The 11813-nt window shown below is 36.3% G+C and overlaps 1 non-coding gene across 1 annotated transcript; it reads right to left on the bottom strand.

Moving 5' to 3' along the window:
* Positions 1-3159: 3159 nt before the first annotated feature.
* LOC131217800 (small nucleolar RNA R71) lies at positions 3160-3267 on the bottom strand. Its single transcript, XR_009157390.1, has one exon. It is a non-coding gene; the product is annotated as a small nucleolar RNA R71 (small nucleolar RNA).
* Between the last annotated feature and the right edge of the window lie 8546 nt (positions 3268-11813).

The raw sequence follows: 11813 nt of genomic DNA, 5'->3' as shown, positions 1-11813 counted from the left end.
GAACAGTTGGTCCTGCCATTGGTTCGTCCCCTTATGTAGGGCGGGGTTACAACTGTTCCACCTGCATGGAGTTTATGTTGTTGTTTAACATCTCAACTTGTTGCTCAAGGGTGACAAGTCGTCCTCCCTGACTACGAAATCGTTACATCGGCCCCACAGGCGTAGAGTCATCCTGTAGCTAGGAAGAGGAATCCTGGTGGTTGGTAGACTACTCCGGCAATGTGAGGTCGAGCATAACAGAGGAGGCCGAAGCTTTCTTCTTCCCTTTCGCCATTATTGAATTTTGATGAGATGAGAATGACTTTTGATGCCATTCCCATAGACGGCGCTAAAATGTTAATAAAAAATGTTGATTAGACCTCTCTCAACCAGTGGAGCTACACAAGGAACGGACAAGGAAGACATTGGCTTAAGCAGGGGAGCCTCCGATGCCTAAGCTAGGAAAGAAATCTGGGTCTCGTAAAGTATTAAGGGTTTTAGGTTAAAGATTGTTCATACCTTTCACCATTAGAGGCATCTTTATTTATAGTTTAAGAGAGGCGATAATGTAGAGGAGAACTCCTTATTTAGTAGGTGTGTATTGTAGAGGAATTTGGATCTTGAACGCGTGGGGAATCTTCCGATATTCTTGACGAAGATCTCAAGATCCCGAGTGTGTCGTGAATATCCTCCCAAGACCTCGGACGGGTCTCTATCATGATAGGCTTCCTAGATCTTTAGTTAAGATCTCGGGTGGATGAGGTCAGACCTCGATAGGAGGTGGACTGAGTATTGAGTGTTAAATATTGCATATTTCCCCTATTTAAATGTTAGTTTTATGAACATTATAATGCTTACTGGGTATATTTTATACATGTTTGTATTGCAAGGTGAATCTAAGAGCTTGGATTGAAAAGAATGTTAAAAGCATGGAGTTGATGCTCAAGAATCACCAAGGTAAAGGATGGATCTTAGGAGACCAAGATTGAATATTTCAAGACCCAAAGATTTAAGGAAACTAAGTGGAGAAGTAAGGAAGTTGAAAGTGCAAAGTATAGAAATTTCACTGTCTATGTCATCGACCACTGTTCGATGACATCAAAGCCAAAGTTCAATGACATCGAACACAGTTCAATGACATCGAAGAATTACAAGAAATCAAGTCTGGTTCCTAGACAAATTGGATGAAGTTCTCGATAACATTAAAGCCTTATTCGATTGCTCAAAGACCTGCTCGATAATATTGAAGGCAGTTCGATGACATCAAGATTTTTGTGGATTTTTGGAGCAACTCGCTGGAACACTCTGGACACATTCTCGATTACTCGAACACTCTTTAATGACATCAAAGGCAATTCGATGATATCGAAGATATGTTCAATGACAAGAAGAGTTACGTAGTGCAAAAGGCGTTACATAATGCAAAAAGGCATGACTTTCGGATTCAAGTTACATTCAATGACATTGAAGGCTGTTCGATGACATCGAAGGTGTTACGCATAGTGCAAAATTTTTAGGCGATTTTCTAAAATTAGACGGATAAGGCTATAAATATGGGTTTTCCAAGGACTTAAAAACAAGAATTAGGTTTTGAGAAGCAGAGCCAATGGCTGGAATAGCCTCCCAAGAGTTTTTCTTCTTTCCTTTTCTATTTTTAATGCTTTTTTTTAGAGTTTTAAATCTAATCATGTCTATGGTTGGTTAAACCTCTTATCTAGGGCTAAGAGGTGAAACTTATAGTGTGTTGGGATGATTTTGTTGCTTTGAGTCTTGTTTTTCTTAAACCTCATTGATTTCTAGTTTGAATTTAAGGAATATTTTCAGTTTTCTATGATTTATTGTGACTCAAATTACAATAGATGTTGTGATGGCTTTGAATATCTTCTTTTCCTGTTTTGAGATTGTGAGATTGGTAAATCCTGTTGTTCACCATCATCTCCTGGGTATGGTATAGTGATGAAATCCCTTCTAATCATTACAAAAGTCCTTCATGTATGACTAGATCAATGAAAAGTTCAGAGATTTAATTTAATTTCTTTATCTTCCAATTGGATAGGATAAGACTCTAATTCCAATTGTATTCCTTGAATCAAGTAAGGTAGCATCCTAATAGCTACAAGTGGATCCTTGACACCCTATTTCCCTTTTAATTATTGAAATCCCTTTCACAATTACTTCCTTCTATTCCAGATTTAGATTTAAATCTTCTTCTAACTCTACTTCTAGTTATTTTCAGAATACGTACAAGATTAGTCCTTGTGGATTTAACCTCAATCTCACTGAGATTATTACTACATCGTGACCCTACACTTGGGGTTGTGAACAAGTTTTTGACGCCATTTTTGAGGACTACAGCTACGTTTTTCTGAGATTAATTGGTATTAGAATTAGGTTAAGATTAGGGTTTATTTTTTTACTATGTTTTTAGGTTAGGATTTTTTCTAAAATTATTTTTAGAAACTAACATTGTTTTCTATTTTATAGGATCCTAACATAGCAACTCTTATTTGGTAATTTTGTTCTAACCCTCTCTTGTTTTAGATCTCTTATTATTTTATTTTTTTTTAGTTTTTTTAGTTTTCTTTTTAGGTTTAGCTATTTAGATGCTCGAGGGCTGAGATTGTTTCATGCCCAAGTGGGTTCGTGACAACATCCTTTGTCTCTTGAGTGAATGAGGATTAGTCGAAGGGTTGCATATCCATCACCGGATTAGACACCACTTAAGATCCTCTAAGTCAGTGGAAGTTATAGCCGCACATTATCCTCAACAGCCAATTGAGGAAGCCTAGGATGAGAATGAGGTGCATCATGCATCCCCGCCTCATACTCTGCGAGATTATCCAGAACCGGTGGGGGTGAGTACACATTCCTGCATGATATTCCCATTAAATACAAGAACTGTAGATGTTAAACCGAGAGAGATTTAACTCCTTCCAAAGTTTAAGGGCTAGAATCTAAAAGTCCATACTTGCATATGAAAGAATTTGATGAGATAATATCTATATTACAATTCCCAAACGTGTCTGAGGACACGGTAAGACTAAAATTATTTCCTTTCTCTTTAAAAGAAAAGGCTAAGTCGTGGTCCATTAGAACATTCCTTAAAACCACGGTCTATTGGAACATGGGCTGAGATGACAAGGGAGTTCCTTAAAAAGTTATTCCCATGTCAGAAACGAATACCTTAAGGAAAGTGATCATGAATTTTGCGCAAAAAGAAGATGAGACCTTCTTCCAATGTTGGGAGCGATTTAAGGATCTCATAAATTCATGTCCACAATATAGCTATGAAACATGGAGGATAACGAGCTTTTTCTATAAAGGATTGACCTCATCCATGTGCCAATTTGTGGAGATGATGTGTAATAGGGAATTCATGAACAAGGAAGTTGATGATGCATGGGATTATTTTGATAAAATTGGTGAAAACGCACAATCATGAGATACCTCTTCAAGAACTATTACTTCTAAGCCTACTCAATCAAAGGAAAAGGGAGGAATTTATGTTTTAAAAGAGGACGATGATATAAATGCAAGAGTGGCCAAACTCACAAGAAAATCTGAGGCAATGGACCTTAAGAAGGCAGAACTTGAAAAGACTGCGGAAGTTGTTTGTGGTATTTGTACTTGTAACATACATACAACTAAAAATTGCCTAACAATTCCTACTTTTCAAGAGATGTTGAATGAGCAATCGAATGTAGTTAACAACTACCAAAGACCTTTTAGAGGACCCACCTCAAATACATACAACTCCAACTAGAGAAACCATCCAAATTTCAATTAGAGGAACAGACAAATGGCTAATCCACAAGAGGCCCTTACTCAAATTTTAAATCAAAAGAGGCCTCAAGAGGATATGGTTCAAAAATTCATGCAAAACCAAGAGCTATTCAATCAGAATATAGTATAAGCATTTCAGGATATCAAAACAACAGTAGGAATGTTTGCATCGTCCATTCAAAGGATTGAATCACACTTAGGGAGTGGAGAGAAAGGGATGCTTCCAGCCCAACCTCTCCCCAATCCAAAGCCACAATGTGAAATTAGTGACCCAAGCTTTTCAAATCAAATGGAGTAAGCCAAGTCTATCACCACTCTTAGGAATGGGAAGATTATTAACAAAACTATTCCAACGAGGGATGAAAAGCCTAAGGACCTGGAAGAAACTGAGAATGATGATCTAGTAATGCTCCACATGGGTTAGAATCGGAACCTCAAAGTAAGCCAATTGCATCATTTCCTCAACAGTTGATTGCACTAAAACCTCTATCTAATTCTCAGGATATCCTAGAGGAGATTAAGTAAGTGAAAGTCAATATTCCTTTACTAGATGCCATTAAACAAATCCTTTCATATGCCAAATTTCTGAAAGATCTATGCACTACCAAAAGACTGTAAAACATTTAAAAGAAAATTTTTCTGATAGAAAAGGTTGTTAGTGCACTTATTTGCACCCATGTTTGTCAATTACATGACTAGTTGTGTCTTGTAGTTGAACGAGTTCATGGCAAGTGAAGACCGGCGATGCAACTGGATTAAAAGCATCAAAGCCACATTGAAGACGAAGAACTGCTTTTGTGATCTTAACCTTACAAATAGATGATCCCAACCCAAATAAGAACACCTACATAAGACATCTATTTTAAGCCAATCCCAAGTTCATATTTTATCATATAGTATTGGCTTTTGCATATCCTAAGTTGTTGAATGATTAAAAGTCTAAAATGGGAAAATCTATCCACCTTAGGTAGGAAGAATGTGTCACCGATTGTCACCTTCGGTATCATGCGTAAAACTATCCAGCAAGCTCACAACATTAATTCGGTATCACCAACTAGACAATTCGGTGACACCGATTACCACCGATGAACAATGTTTGGTGCCACCGAAATGGAAATATTATGAACATCAACTTGAGGAATTAATTCGGTACTACCAAATGATATTTTGGTACCACCGAAGCAAGTTCGGTAATATTGAACTTCACTTCGGTAGCACTGTAAACTAGCCATTTTATAGCCATTTTATATCTGTTAGAAGCTTTTGTCTATAAAAGTAGCTTGTAGAAACTTGCAAAATTAGTGAAATAAGCACTATAGAGTCTCTAGTGTACTCCAAGCTTGTCCTAGCCCATTTAGACTCTATCCAAACAAGTTCATGTTCTCTTTATTGTGATCTTTTGCTTCTATGAGCATTCAAAGATCCTATTCAATGAAGAACATGAACTTGTACCTTCTCTAGAGTTCAAAGACCAAACCAATAGAAAAATCCTTCGTTCTTTGATACTCTAGAGCGTTCATATGTTGAATCCCATAGGAAATCCACTCATTATCCTAGATAGGAGATTCAACCAACTCCCATAACCTTGGTCACCTTTTCAGTACATCTTATGCAAGATTTTTTTTATCATGAAACTGAGCCAACAGGTAAATCCAAGCTATGCGATTAGGAGAGCTGAAAAGGCTGAGCTAAGAGTCCTATAGGGGGGGGGGGGGGTGAATAGGATTATACCAAATTAAAAAATTAAATATAGAATTAGACAAATATAAATAAAGATAGCACTTAACAATCTCACAAAGAAGAAATGAATAACAACCTCAAATGTGCAAGTATTGAGAGGTTGATACAGATGTTGTGCTAAGGACAACCTTACACCAAAAACCAATAGCTTATGGTAGGACAGCCTGATTTCTAGAACGGTCTCTCTATCAAAATCCCACCAATACAGAGGAGAATAAAAATAACAAAGAAAATAAACTAAGCTATTACAGCATTCCCACACTTACATAAAAGAGATTACAACATTCTCCATAAAGGCATACAAAAGAAATTACAACATTCACACAAAGCCACAATCAATCATCCACCACAACACCAGAAATTATAGTGGTTTGCTTGTGTGTACACCAACTGTTTAGAAAAACAGCTTCACAACTTATTCACTCCCAATATCCTCACACAGTGGATATTAGCGTTCACTATGAAATAAGTTTTTCAAGGTTCACCTAAAACTTTCATAATTCTGTCTTTCAAGTGGCCTTACACAATTCAAAAAACCCCACTCTGATTTTTCTGGATCACTTCAGAAAAACCAAAAAATCAAGAGAGATTTTTCTAGCACAACCTCAAAAACTAAAAATATTTTTATAAAAAATGTAAATATACTTATCTGGATATTCTCCTTTAATGAAGCCCAATAGAACCAATTCAAAGTAGATGTTCAACATAGATGTTCAATGTTCACACTCACTTATGAAAATGTTCTAAGTTTTAAATGATTTTTAAATTAAATCACTTTGGGCTAGCTTAATTTAATTTTGATTCCAAGAAAGGGGAAAACTTAAATCCCTTCCTCAAATAAGATTGGAATGCAGACCTCAAAATCAAATGCGAAATGTTAAATTAAAGAGAATATTAAATGAGCACTAAATAGCTTAAAACTATCACAAACTTATCTCTCAGAGTGGTGTCTCAATTTTGCTTGAGTGAATTATTAAACTCTGAAAATCGTGCTCTATTTATAAGTGTAGAAACTGTTCACTCGACTGACCCAAAGGTCAGCTCAATTAGTCGAAGGACCAACAAGAATTCAAACTGTTAGGTGCGATAAGATAAGACCGTTCCACGACTAGTCGAGCCCTACACTCGACTGGTCGAGTGGGACTAAAAATGGTTGCTGGACTTTGAATCGAGTCTGCTCGATTGGTCGAGCACTATTCACTCGACTAGTTGAGCAGTCTCTAGGACAGGTCGAGGGTCCAACAGAAATTTTAAAAATTAGTAACAAACCTTGGATAGGTCAAGGAAATTCTTAGATTGGTCGAGCTAGTATTAGGACTAGTCGAACATAGGCTAAGACTATCGAGAAAAAGCTTATAAAATTATATGGTGACCCAATTTAAGTATGCAATCAATATGACCTAACCTATGGTTAATCTAGGGTCATTCATACCTTATAAGAGATATTTGAACATTGAATGATCATTCGCTTCGGTTGATAGTTGATCTTGAAGTACATGAAGCTTGATATCTTGACGTACTTTGAAGCTTGAACTTGGAGTACTTTGAAGCTTGAACTTGAAGTACTTATGACTAGTATTTCACCTTGAGCTTTGAGTAAAGCACATTGTCTAAACATAGTTGAATCTTGAAAGCTTGATCTATCACTTGATGTTGTACTTGAACTTGTGTAAGAATCTCTTATTCTTATACATGTGCTCCTTGAATCTTGAATTGGAACATCTTGAACTTGTACTTGAATTGCATGATCTTAAATATGAAGATGAGCTACACAAGACATAGATTCCAAGGGATTTTGGCACTACAAAATTTGACAATCATACGAGCTAGATAGAATAGCATTTACAATCTCCTTGTAGTGCCAAATCAATACATTAATACTCCCCCTTAATACCTCAAGCATATTGACATTAGATATCACTATATTTGTGAATTAGTGGAAGACAAGACAATTTCTTTGGAATATATTCAGATCAAGAATCAACTAGCTGACATATTCACAAAATCGCTCGAAAAAAATAGGTTTGTAAAATTGAAATTTGATCTTGGTATGTGCAATATGAACTAATGACTTGTGCCTTTCTGTATCATAATGTATATAGTTATTATGTTAAAAATTTTAAAATTTAAATTTTATGCAAAATTGCATATTTTGTGAGGTGCACGACTAGTCAAGTACATACTCGACTAGTCGTGGCACGACAAGTCGATTATGTGCTCGACCCATCGTGAAACATGGGTTTGACCATTTATTTGGAGAAAATCTCCTTTTTTCTTCATTTGGGTCTTCTTCTCCAATGCGCCCTACCTCGACTGGTCGAACCCATTTTCGATTCCTCCATGGTTAGTGCATTATTTTCATTTTTCTTTTAGATTTAAGTCCTTTACACTTTCTTTTCTTCATTTGTGTGATTTATTTCATGCTTTATGATTGTTTTGGAGGTTTTCTATCAAAAAATCTGATCTACTAGATACCCTTCTTGTCTCTTTTACAATCTCTTATTCCATGATTTCTTTATTACAATGGAGGGTAGAACCAAGATGAAAGGATCTCATGGTCCCTCTTCTTCTCGTTCAGCTCCTATCATAGTGTGTCATCTTCAGTCACCCGAGGAAGATCCTGAGTTTATGCAGGATATTCACTTGCGCAATGTGATAGTAGGACGGACTGTGAATCCTGATCATTTGGCACCATTTGGCGTTGTTTCCCTCCTTCAATCTGTAGGATGGGATAACATATTACATTAGGGTGGATCGGCATACCGCTCCATTGCGCAAGCCATGTATACTTGCCTTAGTGACTTCTCTTCTGAGAATCTGACATTTACAATTACGACCAGAGAAGGTCCAATTGATGTGGACCGTCATCTTATTTCTAGGTTAATGGATATACTTGTCAATGACGACAGTATTCCCATTAGTTGTCTTATTACAAAACCTTCTGAATCTGAGAAGAGAATGCTCACTCATGTTTTATGTAATATGGATGCGGAATGGAGTACTGGGAATGCTCTCACTTCCAAGTTTATGTTACCAAGATACAAGGTTCTCCATTGGATTTTTATTTCAAATGTCTACCCTCAATCTGGTAACAAAACCGAGCTTAGTACATTCATGGTTCGTATTTTTCATTCTATCATTACTGGAGTCTCTATGTGTCTTCTTTCTCTAATTTGTTATATCATGATTCTTTTTCGTCTCCACCCAAGTCATAGTGACATACCCTTTGCTTATCTTATGACTATTTTAGCCACTCATAGTTTAGTGGCTATGCCTGTTGGAGAAGCTCCCATTCATCATCTACCCTTCAACAACTCTAACATTAACAAGATGAATTTGAAGCTGGCCCCAGGCCAAGTTGATGTGGGTGCTAATGGAGCTACTGAAGCAAATGAAAAAGGAGGGTGATTTGCCTCCAGATGATATTAATATGGATGACCTCTTTGATGAAATTGAATCCGATTCTACTACTGATCCTGATTATCAGCCATCTAATTTTGATGCGCGTTTGCTCTCACTTAAGGAGAAGGTTGAAGGTATGCATGTGTCCCAGGAAATGCAATTTAAATATATTCACAAATATCTTAGGCGCATTAATAAGGGACTGCATCAAATTGATCCTTCCATACCCGCTCCTTTTGGTTCGGATTAGTTTTGAGTATCTGTTATGTAATAAATTTTTAAATACTTGAATTTCTTCTTGTGATTGGACATGTTTTTAATGATTATCATGTCTTTATGTTATCTTCCCCTTACCTCTCTCATTACTCTTGTGTGTACATTATCATTTATAGTTTCTTTCCTTTGTCATATTGTGACAAAAAGGGGGAGAATTTATTTTGACATGCCTATTTCATTATGATAAATGTGGTAAATGAATGTGGAACTATGGAGTATGTGGTTAGGTGATAGGTAAATTTTTTTCTCCTCTGGGATTCTATGTAGTAAGGTATTAAGGGGGAGTATTAATGAGTATTGATTTGACCAGTTTGTAATTGGTGCATGATTCTTTGACCAAGTTGTAACTAGTGCATGATTCTTTATTATGCGTATTATGCTTATCTTATTTTAATGTATTTAGTTTTGTCACAAATTTGATGGGTCAAATCAATACTCATTAATACTCCCCCTTAATACCTTACTGCATAGAATCCCATAGGAGAAAAAAATTTACCTATCACCTAACCACATACTCCATAGTTCCACATTCATTTACCACATTTATCATAATGAAATAGGCATGTCAAAATAAATTCTCCCCCTTTTTGTCATAATATGACAAAGGAAAGAAACTATAAATGATAATGTAAACACAAGAGTAATGAGAGAGGTAAGGGGAAGATAACATAGGGACATGATAATCATTAAAAACATGTCCAATCACAAGAAGAAATTCAAGTATTTAAAAATTTATTACATAACAGATACTCAAAACTAATCCGAACCAGAAGGAGCGGGTATGGAAGGATCAATTTGATGCAGTCCCTTATTAATGCGCCTAAGATATTTGTGCATATATTTAAATTGCATTTCCTGGGACACATGCATACCTTCAACCTTCTCCTTAAGTGAGAGTAAACGCGCATCAAAATTAGATGGCTGATAGTCAGGATCAGTAGTAGAATCGGATTCAATTTCATTAAAGAGGTCATCCATATTAATATCATCTGGAAGCAAATCACCCTCCTCTTCTTTTGCTTCAGTAGCTCCATTAGCACCCACATCAACTTGGCTTGGGGCCAGCTTCAAATTCATCTTGTTAATGTTAGAGTTGTTGAAGGGTAGATGGTGAATGGGAGCTTCTCCAACAGGCATAGCCACTAAACTATGAGTGGCTAAAATAGTCATAAGATAAGCAAAGGGTATGTCACTATGACTTGGGTGGAGACGAAAAAGAATCATGATATAATAAATTAGAGAAAGAAGACACACAGAGACTCTAGTAATGATAGAATAAAGAATACGAACCATGAATGTACTAAGCTCGGTTTTGTTACCAGATCGAGAGTAGACATTTGAAATAAAAATCCGATGGAGAACCCTGTATCTTGGTAACATAAACTTGGAAGTGAGCGCATTCCCAGTACTCCATTCCACATCCATATTACATAAAACATGAGTGAGCATTCTCTTCTCAGATTCAGAAGGTTTTGTAATAAGACAACTAATAGGAATACAGTCATCATTGACAGGTATATCCATTAACCTAGAAATAAGATGACGGTCCACATCAATTGGACCTTCTCTGGTCGTAATTGTAAATGTCAGATTCTCAGAAGAGAAGTCACTAATGCAAGTATACATGGCTTGCGCAATGGAGTGGTATGCTGATCCACCCTAATGTAATATGTTATCCCATCCTACAGATTGAAGGAGGGAAATAACGCCAAATGGTGCCAAATGATCAGGATTCACAGTCCGTTCTACTATCACATTGCGCAAGTGAATATCCTGCATAAACTCAGGATCTTCCTCGGGTGACTGAAGATGACACACTATGATAGGAGCCGAACGAGAAGAAGAGGGACCATTAGATCCTTTCATCTTGGTTCTACCCTCCATTGTAATAAAGAAATCATGGAATAAGAGATTGTAAAAGAGACAAGAAGGGTTTCTAGTAGATCAGATTTTTTGATAGAAAATCCCCAAAACAATCATAAAGCATGAAATAAATCACACAAATGAAGAAAAGAAAGTGTAAAGGACTTAAATCTAAAAGAAAAATGAAAATAATGCACTAACCATGGAGGAATCGAAAATGGGTTCGACCAGTCGAGGTAGGGCGCATTGGAGAAGAAGACCTAAATGAAGAAAAAAGGAGATTTTCTCCAAATAAATGGTCAAACCCATGTTTCACGATGGGTCGAGCACATACTCGACTTGTCATGCCACGACTGGTCGAGTATGTACTTGACTACTCGTGCACCTCACAAAATATGCAATTTTGCATAAAATTAAAATTTAAAATTTTTAACATAATAACTATATACATTATGATACAGAAAGGCATAAGTCATTAGTTCATATTGCACATACCAAGATTAAATTTCAATTTTACAAACCTATTTTTTTCGAGCGATTTTGTGAATATGTTAGCTAGTTGATTCTTGATCTGAATATATTCCAAAGAAATTGTCTTGTCTTCCATTAATTCACAAATATAGTGATATCTAATGTCAATATGCTTGGTTCGTGAATGTTGGATTGGATTTTTAGAGATATTAATTCCGCTTGAGTTATCACAATATAAAACTATGGATTCTTGTGCAATTCCATAATCGCTTAGCATTCTTTTCATCCACACAAGCTGA

Source organism: Magnolia sinica, chromosome 10 (genome assembly GCF_029962835.1).
Source record: "Magnolia sinica isolate HGM2019 chromosome 10, MsV1, whole genome shotgun sequence".
Classification (NCBI taxonomy): Eukaryota; Viridiplantae; Streptophyta; class Magnoliopsida; order Magnoliales; family Magnoliaceae; genus Magnolia; species Magnolia sinica.
The sequence above is the reverse complement of the archived record's forward strand: the minus strand, read 5'-3'. Positions and strand labels throughout refer to the sequence as shown.